We start from the raw sequence: 14,884 nt of genomic DNA, 5'->3' as shown, positions 1-14,884 counted from the left end.
TGTGACTACTGCAGTATCCTGATGGTCATGTGAAAAGCAACTGGCATGTATTTAGAATGGCTGCAGCATCCTGGAGCCACATGGCTTTTATTTGTGACCTCCCCACTTGGCTTCCAACAAGAACATCAATAAGGAAAGCCCCATTAGCCAAAAATCACAAGTGTCACTTAACAACCTTGATTTGGTTGACATCTGTGGCAAAATGGGTACTAAAATGAGGTGTGACTCACTTAACAGCTGCCATGCTTAACAATGGAAATTCTAGTCCTGACTGTGATCTAAGATGAGGAGTCACTGCATGCATTGGAAGGAAGAACCTGCTTTACAATTGATGTTAATCTCACTCTTTTCAGATGCTGAAAAATGCACCAAATGTCCAGCAGAACAGTATCCAAACAGCAACCAAGATGACTGTATTCCTAAGACTGAAACTTTCCTTTCCTATCAAGAAAATCTGGGCATTGTGCTGGCTTCTCTTGCCCTGTTCCTGTCTTTAATAACAGGTTTTGTCTTGGGAATTTTCATTAAATTCCAAGAAACTCCCATAGTCAAAGCCAACAATCGAGATCTCTCCTACATCTTCCTCATCTCCCTCCTGCTCTCCTTCTTGACCTCCTTCCTGTTCATTGGCCAACCAAGGAGAGCTACTTGCCTTCTTCAACAAACAGCTTCCAGCAACATTTTCTCAGTTGCCATTTCTACTGTCTTGGCAAAAACAGTCATGGTGGTGTTAGCATTCTTGGCAACAAAACCAGGGAATAAAGTACAGAGGTTGCTGGGGAAGAGCCTGGCTAATTCCATCATAGTTTCGTGTTCTGGTGTCCAAATTGTCCTCTGCAGCATCTGGTTGGGCACTTCTCCCCCATTCTTTGAGTCGGACATGTACTCACAATCTTCAGAGATCATCCTGCAATGTAATGAAGGCTCTGTTGCCATGTTCTACCTTGCCCTTGGCTACATGGCCTTCCTGGCTCTCGTCTGCTTCACAGTGGCTTTCCTGGCCAGGAATCTGCCTGGGGCTTTCAATGAAGCCAAGCTCATCACCTTCAGCATGCTGGTCTTCTGCAGTGTCTGGATAACCTTTGTCCCCACCTACCTGAGCACCAAAGGGAAGTACATGGTGGCTGTGCAGGTTTTTTCCATCTTGGCCTCCAGCGCTGGACTTCTGGGCTGCATCTTCATTCCCAAGTGTTATATTATTTTTTTAAGACCAGACCTGAATACAAAGCAATATTTATTTTCAAAATGAGATATGAATTGACTTGGCACATTTATTCCAAAATATTATTGGCAATCTAATGTCTCTAAAGGACATGATGGCTCAGTGGCTAAGATGCTGAGTTGTTGATCAGAAAAGTCAGCAGTTCAATGGTTTAAATTCCTAGTGCTGCATAATGGAGTGAGTACTTGTCCCAGCTTCTGCCAACCTAGCAGTTCGAAATGTTGTAAAAATGCAAGTAGAAAAATAGGAACCACCTTTGGTGGAAGGTAACAGCATTCAATGCACCTTCGGCATTTAGTCACATCAGCTAACATGATCATGGAGATGTCTTCAGAAAGTGCTGGCTCTTTGGTTTTGAAATGGAGATGAGCACCACCCCCTAGAGTTGGGAATAACTAGCACATATGTGCGAGGGGAATCTTTACCTTTACCTAATGTTTCTAAAAAAGCACAAACACACACAAATAAAAATTTGTTTGGTTTGGTTTTGCATCACAATAAAAATAATCCAAACTATGTATTTTTAATAAATACATGTCCCCCTTATACTTTCTCTCTCTCTCTCTCTCTCTCTCTCTCTCTCTCTCTGTGTGTGTGTGTGTGTGTGTGTGTGTTTTATTTGTGCTGATAAATAAATAAAGGGAGACTAGTATAGATCTATTTCAAGCTATTTAGCTCTCATCAGCTAGCCATACCCTTACTGGGATTCGAACCTGTGCTGTATTGCTTCTTAGGCAAACGTCTAAGCCATTAAGCCACAGGTCCCCTCCTTATCAGCTGAAGCCAGGGAAGAAGGTATATATTTAGTGTCACAACCCCTGGTAAGCCCCAATTATGGGAGGAAGCTAACTGCTTCCATCATCTGTCAATCAGCTCGTAAACAAAAGTCCATCACGACAGAAATCCAATATTTTTACTGTTGCCTTTGTTATATTTGTATTTTATTTGTGCTGATAAATAAATAAAGGGAGACTAGTATAGATCTATTTCAAGCTATTTAGCTCTCATCAGCTAGCCATACCCTTACTGGGATTCGAACCTGTGCTGTATTGCTTCCTAGGCAAACGTCTAAGCCATTAAGCCACAGGTCCCCTCCTTATCAGCTGAAGCCAGGGAAGAAGGTATATATTTAGTGTCACAACCCCTGGTAAGCCCCAATTATGGGAGGAAGCTAACTGCTTCCATCATCTGTCAATCGGCTCGTCACAAGAGTCCATCACGACAGAAACCCAATATTTTTACTGTTGCCTTTGTTATATTTGTGTGGAAATTTGGCAAATATGTTCCTCTTGGCTTCTAGGTGCTCACTTAGAAAGGATTTTTTGAAATGACCATCAGAGCATTAGTATTTGGAGTTTGGAAAGGATCAATGGGGCCAGCCTGAGGGAGACAAAGGGGATAAGATAAGAGATGCCTGTGTGGGGCAAGCCTTAATAGAGGATCAATGGGGCCAGCCTGAGGGAGAGAAAGGGGAGAGGATATATTTAAAATGTTCCATTGTTGGAGCATTCACAACTTCTGGAGGCACGTTGTTCCATTGATTAATTGTTGTTAGGAAATTTCTCCTTAGTTCTAAGTTGCTTCTCTCCTTGATTAGTTTCCACCCATTGCTTCTTGTCCTATCCTCAGGTGCTTTGGAGAATAGTTTTATTCCCTCTTCTTTGTGCCAGCACCTGAGATAATGGAACACTTCTATCATGTCACCCCTAGTCCTTCTTTCTATTAAACTAGTCATACCAAGTTCCTGCAACCGTTCTTCATATGTGTCAGCCTCTGTTTTGCTGCTTGCTTTTCGACTGCCATTGAAACGGGAAGGGAGGGGGCATGGTATTTGGGTGAGGAAAGTATTCTGTGCAGGAGAGACTGTAATAAGGGAGTTGTTCTCACCATCTACTGTGCATGGGGGAGAGAGAGGGGTTCCCACCAAGGCCAACTGTCCAGCATACCAACCTGATGATGATTTTTGAAGATGTCTCCCACATGACACCTGTGGGGTGCTTGGATTGGACTATGGGATGGGGTTACCAAGAGGAAGGGATTGGGTCACATATTGATATCTATGATTACACGCGCTTTTGCCTCAGATCTTGCTTTGCCTAGCTACTATCTACTCATGACGAGTAAAAGTACTCTTAATTCTGCAAAATGGAGTTGAGTGGTTTCTTTCTTGGTTACTGAGCAAAGCAGCCCTGACAATATGTTTTAGCCTCCAGTCCCCTAATCATCTTTGTTGCTCTTCTCTGCATTCTTTCTAGGGTCTCAACATCTTTTTTCCATCATGGTGACAAAAACAGGATGCAGTATTCCAAGTGTGGCCTTACTAAGGCATTATACAGTGGTGTTAACACTTGATTTGATTGATTTAATTTGATTTGATTTTAACTTTATTTGTATGCCACCCTTTTCCCTGGGGGGACTCAGGGCGGCTCACAATTCAGGGGGAGGGAAGTACAAAACAAGTTATACACATAAAGACAATACATCGTTAAAAAAACACAACAGTCGTACTATTCGGGTGGGGTTGAAGTCTTTAGCCCCAGGCCTGTCGGGACAGCCAGGTTTTAAGGGCTACGCGGAAGGTCTGAAGGGTGGTGAGGGTACGAATCTCCACGGGGAGTTCGTTCCATAGGGTCGGAGCAGCCACCGAGAAGGCTCTCCTCTGGGTAGTTGCCAGTCGACATTGACCGGCTGATGGAATTCGGAGGAGGCCTAATCTATGGGATCTTATTGGCCTAGTGGAGGTAATTGGCAGTAGGCGGTCTCTCAAGTACCCAGATCCAATACCAAAATCACTTCATGTGATTTTGATTCTATCACTCTGTTTATACAGCCTAGAACTGTGTTGGCCTTTTTGGCAGCTGCTATATACTACTGGCTCATATTTAAATGATTGTCCACTAGGACTCCAAGATTCCTCTCATAGTTACTACTATTGAGCAAGGTACCACATATACTGTACCTGTGCATTTTGTTTTTGTTGCCTGTCTTCTGGAGTGTTGGCTATTCCTGCCAGTTGGTGTCATCTGCAAATTTGATGAGTTCCCAATTTATCTCCTCATCCAAATCATTGATGATGATGTTGAAGAGTACTTGGCCTAAAACAGAGCCTTGGGATACTCCACTGCATACTTCCCTGCATGTAGATGCAGTTCCATTGAGGACTACACGTTGAGTGCAGCTGGTCAGCCAGTTACGAATCCATCTGGTGGTGATGCTGTCTAACCCACATTTTTCTATTTTATCTAGTAGTATGTTATGCTCTACTTTATCAAATGCCTTACTGAAGTCCAAGAAAATGTAAATATTAAATTATTTAAAAGAAAGTCTCGTAGATTCTCTGGTTTGTGAAATGAATTATGTTGCCCCTGTAGATTAACTCTCTATTCCTTTGCAAAAGTCTAATGGTTTGACTCTTTAATCTATCAGAATACAGCTTTAAAAGACCTTGGAGGTCTTTCAGTCCAACCCCCTGCTTAGGCAGCATACCTTATACCACTTCGGACAAGTGGTGGTATATCTTTTAAATTTATTTCCTCTATTATCCTGAAGAAGGATTTCGGAAGCAATTTTTTATTTTGTTTTTTATGTTTTGTAGTCCATGTTCTGGTTTACAATGCCATTAAAATCACCCATCATACAAATATCAATATAGTCAAAATCTGAGATTTTTTTGTGCAGTTTTTTATAAAATTCATCTTACTTTTCATTAGGAGCATAAATTCCGATTAGAAGTATTTTTTTAATTTTATCGATAATTTCCACCCTCAAGATTCTTCCCTCTTCATCTGCATAGATTAGTTTTGCTTGAATATTATCTTTAATATAGAAGATCACTCCTCTTTTCTTACAATTCGCCAGTGTAGTAAACATTTTCCCAACCTTTGCTTGTGTTAGTAGGTGTTCATATCTCTTTTGAATATGTACAGGGCGGGGCATAACCTTTTCCTAGGGGGTCACAGCAAGATCGACAGCAGTTTACAACTTCCGCAACACCTCATTTTAAAGCCCATAAAAAACTGAATTGAATGAGCTATTAAATGTTAAATTTGCTTTAAGAATGGCTGGAAAATTCGATTCGGAAGAACAAAGGATCATTGACAGAATAAAATGCATTGCCTTTCGAGAGGCTCGCGATGCTGGAGCGACGTTTATCAATCGAAAATGGATTGCAAACAAATTGAAACGTCATCCGGATTGGGTTACTGATAATTGGAACAAAACAGCCCAAGAATGTTTCACAAAATTTGGAGAAGGGCGTCCTCTGCAACTGTCCCAAGAAAGCAAAGCCATCATTGCAACTGGCAGTCGCAAACAACGAAAAGGAAACCGAAAAGTGGCCCAAGAAATCCTTCAAATTTGTGGAAAACGAGTTGATCAAAGGACAATCGGCCGATATCGAGAACGAGAAGGTTTGAAGCCATTCCACGTCATTTGCAAACCATTGAAAACTCAAACACACGTTCAAGATCGGCTTTGGTTGTGCGATTGGTTGTCTGAATGGACCGAGGAAGATTTTCTTCATTTGGCGCCATCTGACGAATTCTTCGTTTATGCCATTCGAAAACCGAATTTCCAGAACGATCGAATTTGGGCTAAAGACGTCGACGACATCGCCAAACATGAACGATATCGACAAATCGTTCGCAATCCGACTTGCATCGGGATTTTCGTCATTTTCACAGCCAAGAAACTACATTGGGTTTTGAAGGATAAAGGGGAATCCTGGGATGGCAGTTATTTCCGTGAGAAAATTTTATTGGAGAATGTCATTCCATTTCTCAGTGATCCAGACAATGTCTTGGTGGTTGGTGAGGCTGTCTTTCTTCATGACAAAGCTCCTTGCATGCGTGCAAATGCGACTCAGCAATTGTTAAAGGAAAACAATGTCGAATTTTGGGGCAATGACGTCTGGCCGGGAAATTCGCCAGATCTCAATCCGGCAGAGAACATTGGGGCCATAATTAAGGATGAAGTGGAAGCTCTGATGATTCAGGAGCAAGGTCAAAATCGATATTCGGTTGAAACTTTGAGAATGAATTTGGAAACTGTGTTGAAAAATCTGGAAAATCGAACGGAACTGTTTGAAGATTTGTTGTGTTCTTATCCACCTCGTTTGAATGCTGTTCGAAGGGCTAATGGTGGTCATACTGACTATTAAATCGTGTCAATAAACTCAGTTTTGATGGGCTTTCGAATGGTGTATGAATTATTTGTGTTGTTATTACAAGTGTTGCTGTGACCCCCTAGGAAAAGGTTATGCCCCGCCCTGTACTTCTTGTAGGCAGATTATGTCAAGTTTTAGCTTTTCTAATTTGTGAAATATTTTTCTTCTTTTAATTGCTGAGTTAAGTCCGTTTGTATTGATTGTGACCATTTTTTCCCTCCATATTTATACTTTATATACAGGATTTATAGTTCTCACCAAAACAACATGCTTCTCTCCTGTGCTTGCGTATAGGAACTGTCAGCAGCTTCAGCAGTCTGGTGGCTGACTTGCGATCGCTGACAAAGGGGGCTTTTTCCGGGTCACCAGAGATTTTGCGAGTGTCTCTGGGACCACTGGATTTCCCACCTTTCACAGTCTCTTCAGGATGGCTTAGATCCAGATAGGACCATCCAGATGATCCAAATTAGATGGTTATTCGGGAGAAGCCAGAAAGGTCATCTTATCACTGCAATGTGAAACTCCTCCCAAGCACCCACAACTTTTGAAGGCAAGCTCTTCTACTGGTTAATTGTCCTCATGAATTTTCTCCTTAGTTCTAGGTTGCTTCTCTCCTGGTTTAAATTTCCATCCATTGTTTCTTGACTTGCCCTCTGGTGCTTTGGAAAATAAATTGACCCCCTCTTCTTTATGGCAGCCCCTGAAATACTACAATACGTCTATCATATCACCCCTAGTCCTTCTTTTCTCTAGACTGGCCATATCCAATTCCCACAATAGTTCTTCATATATTTCTGTCACCAGAATTTTAATCAGTTTAGTTGCTCTTCTCTGCACGTTTTCCAAAGTCTCAACATCTTTTTTGTAATGTGAGGACCAAAACCGGATGCAGTATTCCAGGTGTGGCCTTACTAAGGTTTTATAAATTTGTAAAGGTTATATCATTTTATTGATCTTCAAAGGAAAGTTTTAAAAAAGCCATGCAAGAATTTGATTTCTTGTTTGAAACATAAATAAGGAAGTCCCAGAGGACTGTGAAGATTAGAATATTCCTTTTAGCAGCATAACACTGTTAAAGAGGATAAAAATAGGTGAGATGGGCCACACAACAAACCTAATAAACTAATGAATACTCTTAAAGATCTTATTTTGTTGCATTTCATGGGAAGCATCAGGGAAACTTAATAAAATCAAGAGGAAACTATTGCTCATCCAAGTGGGATTCCCCATTATCTACAGACTGATCAGCAAATTCCTCCAGACAAAAAATTGAATGAAGTCCATATTAACATACCATTAATAATGGCCATGTTGATTGTCTTTCTTAATTTGAATTTTCTAAAAATGTTTTATTGGATAGATCTGGGGCCAAATTTTCCAGTCTCCCTCATTGGCCCATCTTCAAAGTTTTAAGCCACATCTTTTAGTTTTCCCTTTGGCCACCTGCTTATTGATTCACTCAGAGTTCACAGAGTTGACTCTGCTCTTACTTGCAATTATCCAAATCATAGTGATTTCTTTTTGTCTTTATGTTAGTACACTAGAGAGGTTCCTGCAGGTGCCTCAGAAGAGATTCAGTCAGAAGCAGACATTATGTGGCTGGTGCTTCTACTTCTATTGCTTTTGTGGCCACAGACAGATGGTGGGATGCTCAAAGCCAAATGCTTCCTGACTCTGGAGCAGGGTAAAGTGAACCCAAAGAATCATTATAAGCCAGGAGATTATGTCATTGGTGGCATAATCTCTACAACAAAAGCTACATTTCATTCATTAATGTTTAATAGAAGCCCTTCAGCAGAATTCTCCTCGTAAGTCAATTTTTCTGCACTGCTTGAGAGCCGCTCCATTTCCTATGAATGTCTACAGTGCCCGTCCTTCAAAAACACAAACTGCTAGATCTTTTGTAACTTATTTTTTTATTCTATATTCAGGTTTCTGTTGTAAATTGCAAGTGACAAAGCTCACTTTGAGCTGTCAAATATAGACCCAATCAAAGATTTACCCACTGTCCTTTCCATTCTATGACCAGATCTAGAATATAGACACAGAGGAACAGACTGACCTGGAGTTTAATTGACCTGGACTATGGGGGACCACTGGTCCAAGCACAGAAGGTTGCTGTATTTTCTTTTTGCATCAGATATGAGATGACACCACTATTTTTTCCCATACCAATGTTTCTTTCTGGGATCAGAGAATCCCAGTTAAAAACATAAGCATTCTGGGAGTTTGCAACTGTCTTTAATTTTCATACACAAATTCATGCCCTAAATGTTTTTAAATGAAATTATTATCTCTATTATATTGCTTGCTTGCTTGTTTGCTTCCTTGCTTGTTTGCTTCCTTCCTTCCTTCCTTCCTTCCTTCCTTCCTTCCTTCCTTCCTTCCTTCCTTCCTTCCTTTCATAGGTTGTTTGACTCTTGGTGGCTTATAATTAAAGTAAAAAAATATAGGTAAGAAAAGAATCATGAATCATTTTCATGCCCATAAAAAACCAGAAGCACCAACCAAAATTCATGCAATTGGGGTTCTCAGAGTTAGGGAAAATAACCTGGTCATCTATGTGGGAGCCTTTCCAGTGAAATTCATGGACCAATTCAAATAATATATGTAATATCTAGAAAATACAAGAGCTAGTAATAAATACTTTATAAGCTGTCTGGGTATATCATCCATCCTTATTAAGATTAAGGAAACTACCGTCAAATATGCAATAAAACCTTGAAAACCAATGAATTTGAAGTGGTAGCAGGGGAACCAACTGGGAGAGTGCCTTTGAAATAATGTATGATACATTTTTATTGTTTTTATTCTTTTTCTATGGTAATAGTTTGGAATGTTGCTAAAGGAATGGAAGAATAATTGTGATTGAATAGGTTAAAGGTATTGTGGAACAATAGTGAAATGTTATTTTTATCAGTATGTTAATACCTGCAGATATGGAAGCCAACGTTTTTGGAAATTTCTGCCCTTCCTTTTTGCAACTGAGGACATCAACCAGAACAGGCATCTCTTACCCAACATCACCCTGGGTTATAATATCTATGAAAACTTCTACAAGGCAGAAATGACTTCAGATCCTTTGCTGGATCTCCTTTCAGATGGGGAGGCCGATGTCCCCAACTACAGGTGTGGAAGGCAGAGAAACACAGTGGCTGTTCTGGAAGAGGCTGAAACTGGCATCTCTGTCCAGATTTCAACCATGTTGAGCATCTACAAAATTCCTCAGGTGTGTCTTTCTTTGGGAGACAAATTCAGCCATACAACTTTCAATCAGAGCTCCTCTGCTGTAAATTAAAAGCAGGGTTTGATCATGGAAATAACAACAATCATATGTTGTTTTTTAAATGTAAAATTCCACCACCTTCCATCCCTTTCAGATCAGTTACAGTTTTGTTTCTAAGATTCTGATGGATAAAATTCAGTTTCCTTTCTTCTACCCATTGTTCCCTGTTGAAGGAGTCCAGTATCCAGGAATGGTCAAGCTGCTCCTCCATTTCAGATGGACCTTGGTTGGTCTGGTTGCTCCTGACAGTGACCAAGGGGAGAGGTTCATGACGTTGTCTTCTTTAATGTCAGGGAATGGCATTTATGCAATTCAAATATCCGAGTTTTTCACTAAATTCAGATTGCAAGGTTTCAAAATTCAAAGTGTATTACAAGTGGAGAAAAATAAATGTATGTGTTTGTGGTTGAGAGACTGGTTTGTTCCAGATAGGAAGATTTATTATGGAAATGAGAGGAAATGCATTTTACTTGCTTCATTTAAAGTTCTGCCATTTTCCATTCTTTTTCAGATCAGTTACAGTTTTACTTCCCAGATTCTGAGGGATAAAACTCCGTTTCCTTTCTTCTACCCAATGCTCCCTGCTGAAGGAGTCCAGTACCCAGGAATGGTCCAACTGCTACTCCATTTCAGGTGGACCTTGGTTGCTCTGGTTGCTCCAGAAACTGACCAGGGGGAGAGGTTCATGAGGACAATGGCTTCTTTGATGTTAAGGAATGGCATTTGTGCAGTTATACATCAAAGTTGTCCACTAAGCGTTACTGCAATGATTATAATATTAATAGAATATTATAAATGGAGAAAAGTCAATGTTTTTGTTTATAGTTCAGAGATTAGTTCATTCGATGTAGGAATAATGATTGTACAAGAAGCATTTCGAATAGTTCAGCAATCTATCGAAGGAAAAGTCTGGATGACCACAGCTCACTGGGATCTGAGTCCTGATTTGATATATAAACGCATTTCACTGAAATACTTCCATGCTATTTTTTCCTTTCTGGTACGGAAAAGGAAATTGGCAAACTATGATGATTTAAAGCTCTTTCACTTATCCGCAGATAAGTTTTTGGAGAAAACCTTTACATGTTCATCCACTAAGGACAATATTTCAGTGAAAGTCTGGACACGGTGCAGACAAAGAGAAGATCTGGGGACTCTGAGGAAAGAGGAGATTGATCGGGTCCTGGCTATGAATAGCTACCTCATTTACAACACCATCTGGGCTGTGGAAAAAACCTTAAATTCAGCTTATATATCTTCATTCAAGAGATCAGTAAGGAGCAGAGGTATGAAGGTTGGAGCTCCAAGGTTGAAGGCCTGGAAGGTATTTTTCTCTTCTTAGCCATGTTTTTCCTGCAGGTGCGAATCTGTTTTGTAAATGGGTCCTTCAATTATTTCTTCCAAAAAATTAAATTATCCTAAAATTCAAATGTAACCTAATTCCAACTTTCCCTTCTCTTTTTCTCATTTCTATTCCCTTTGATCCTTGTTTCTGTAATATTTCCACATTTAACTGTTGTCACGGTTGATACTTTGATATCTTGGTTGTTCAGCCATCCTTTTTTTATTCAATGAAATACCTTCTAATAAACTCTTTCCTTGGCCAAGATATTATACTGTATCCATGTCTCTTTGACATTTCTCTCTCCTGTGTCCCAGAGAACCTGATTCAATTCCTTCTGATGGGATGGACAAGCCTAACACTTCTGTCCACCAATCCCTATCAATGGGCTTCCCTTCCACTCAATGAATTCCTTTGCCCAGAGCCTCTCTCCATTCCTTGGCTATCAAAAGCTTTATCCTTTTGCCAAAGTTTTCATGTTTCAGTAGTGTAGGAGAGGCCTAACCATGGCACGTCTAAGCATGTGGCAGCACATGGCCAACTTTCTCTGGTCTGGGAAGTTTAGCAGGTTGAAGCTTGTTTACTAACAATTAATTAAAATTGGATGTCGAGTGTTGAAGAATTGATTTGAAAATGGATTGAATTAGCAGAGATGACTATTTTTAGCTGTTGGACTGATTTTTCATGTGTGTGTGTGTGTGTGTGTGTGTGTGTGTGTGTTGTATTTGTGCTGATAAATAAATAAAGGGAGACTAGTATACACTAGTACACGTACACACACACACACACACACACACACACACACACACACACACACACACACACATATATATATATATATATATATATATATATATATATATATATATATATATATATATGTCACAACCTCTGGTATGCCCCAATTACCAAGTATGGGAGGAAGCTAACTGCTTCCATTATCTGTCAATCGGCTCATCACAAGAGTCCATCACGACAGAAACCCAATATTTTTACTGTTGCCAAATATAACAAATACGGTGGCATTTTTTGATTTTTTTTCTGGAGCTATTTTAAATCCTTTATCATAAAATTCTTGTATAATTTCTTTTATCACTTGTGAACCTACACTTTGAATATTTTTCTCTATTGCTATCAAAATATCATCCATATAGTGGTAAAATAAGATACCCCTATATTTGGCTCTAAAATGTTTTAAAATGTTATTTATATAATATTGACAAAGTGTTGGGCTATTTAGCATTCCCTGAGGCAATACTTTCCATTAATACCTTACTGTTGGTTCACTATAATTTAGTACAGGGATAGTAAATGCAAACAATACCCTATCCTTTTTATGCAAAGGTATAGAGAAGAAGGCATCTTTTAAATCAATAACTAACTGTTAAAGCATAATTTTGAGGGATAATATTAGGATTAGGTAGCCCACACTGCAAAGGTCCCATTGGCTGTATCATTTCATTAATTTTTCTCAAATCCTGAAGCATTCTCCACTTCCCTGATTTCTTTTTTATTAAAAATACAGGCGTATTATAAGGGCTGTGGGATATCTCTTTCCTCTTCCTCTCTTCTCTCTCTGTCTCTCTCATCCTCTTTATCTTTGTCTCTGTTCACTTTCTTTTTCCCTCTTTTCCATTCTTCTGTCACTTTCTCCTTCTCTCTCCTCTTTGTCTCTTTCTGTCTTTTTCACTCTTTTTCTTTCTTCCTCTCTCCCACTCTTTTATCACTTTCTCTTTACTCTCTACTGCCCAACCTGTCCCCATACTTATCTTTGATTAATCATGTTTGCAATAATTCACCTACTTTCCTAGTTTCCTTACTGGAGCCTTCGCTCCCTCAAACACACACACACACACACACACACTCCCCACCTTTCCTGCTTCCCTCCAAAGAATGACCCAGAGGGAAAAGAGGGGGGGGGGTTCACGCAGGCAATCACAGGTCTTTGGATCTCTTCAGTTATCACCTTCTGGGGCATTGGGGACATATACATTCATACTGCAATCATGTTTGATCTTTAAAGGAAAAAATTCCTTAAGTTAACAACCAACTTAAAATGGATTAGCTCAGGGTTTAATGATTCATTGACAAAGAGTGGGAATGGGCAGGAAACTGCAGACAGCTATCCTGCCTTTTAAGACATGTTTCTTTCTTGTCACATCCAGAGAAATATTCTGCTTTTTCAACATTTCCTAGGATATTACATTTTTGGGGGGGATGGCTGGGTGTTAACTTCCTACAATCCCTCCTTTTTTCCACTCTGCATTCTCTCAACAAATTTGGAAATGATAACACACAAGCATACACACACATACCATTAAACAACTTTGCAACTTACTGTTTCTTTATATGAAAGGAATTAAAGTACATTCATACCAACTTTTACCATTGACATACATTTGTACTGCAATCAGACTGCTTGTGTAAATTAATTTCACATGCAAAAATCTCATTTCATTCATTCTTCATGCAAAGCAATCATTACAATTATTTCAGGGAGCTGTACATAAGCCAATGAGCTCCATTTTCTATTATTAAGAGATCTCAACTTCCCTCCAGGTCTGAAAATGATTACACACACACATGCACACATACCATGAAACAAAACTTTCAGGCCTGGGGGAGGTTCTGTCACTTTAAATCTTCAAATTTCTTTCCTTGGAGAACTTATGGCTCATTCTCCAAGCAGCGGGGAAACTCAGAGAGCAGCTTAAATCCTAACTACTCTTCCCTCCCCCACGGCTTCAAGCCCAAGTTTATTTATTTATTTAGCTAGCTGATCAAACATCAATTCAATTCAGTTCTACATGTTATTAGATGCACACCTAAGAATTTTTTTTTAACAGACATTACATCAAAGTAATCAAGTCCAATTACCTAGGTCTTCCCATTCAGTCAGGCTTTACCTCATTACCTGCTAAATTTCTTACTTTTGCTCGAAGTTATGCCCATTCTATCTCCTTAAGCACTAGATTGTTAATATCTGTCTCTCCCTGGGATGTTCCGTTTCTATCTTGATCTCCCAGCAGTGCTGGCATAGTTTTAAAGAGCAAGATATAGATATTTTATTAACACATCATTTGCATCTGGGTGGGGCTCGAGCTCTACTTTTCTTTTAAAAGACAACTATTAACAGCTTTTTAACATCTGAAAAACATGAAAACAAGGTTCCCTCCCCCACAGAAAAGGCATTGTTGGGGGATTAAGGGTAAGGGAGGGGCTTGGGGAGGGTAGAAAGCTTGCAGGCAGAGTTAAAAAAGAGTAAAATCATCAGTTACTAAACAGATCAATTGCTCTGTGAAACATCTGTGAAAAAAGATTCAGGTGCTCAGGCATGAAAATGTCATCAAAGCAACAGAAGAGAAATCAGAAGAGTCAGTAAGAAAGGGAGTAGCAAGAACTCCTTGAGACATGAAATCAGATGAGGAGAGACTAAGAGTGGCATCATAAAGGGTAATGAAATAGAGGTAGCTGGAATCACCGGAAGAAAATAGGAAGAGCCAGGCAGATTCACTTGCCAAGAGATTGAAATAAGAAGGAAGATAAGAAGCAGCCTTTTGTGTGGGGCTGGCTGAATGCCCCAGGCTTATTTCCCGACTGTGAGTCAGGTTGGAAAGCAGGCAGAAGCGTCCTTTAAAGGAATGTAATGCTGAGGAGCTTCAAAGGCTGAGGGTGACAAAGGCATGCATACAAGGGAAGAGGAAGCCTTGGATTCAGAGTGTGAATTTAGTGAAAAGGTTTCCAAATCTGGCGGGGGGGGGGGGTGTCTGGTCCCCCCATCATGGCTTTTTCATGAACTTTTAATTCCTGAACTCCTTTTTTTGTAGGAAGTTCATCTCTATCCTTTAATATAATTTTGTGAGCTCCAAC

The sequence above is a fragment of the Thamnophis elegans genome, chromosome 2 (genome assembly GCF_009769535.1).
Source record: "Thamnophis elegans isolate rThaEle1 chromosome 2, rThaEle1.pri, whole genome shotgun sequence".
Lineage (NCBI taxonomy): Eukaryota > Metazoa > Chordata > Lepidosauria > Squamata > Colubridae > Thamnophis > Thamnophis elegans.
Note: the sequence above shows the minus strand (reverse complement) of the source record.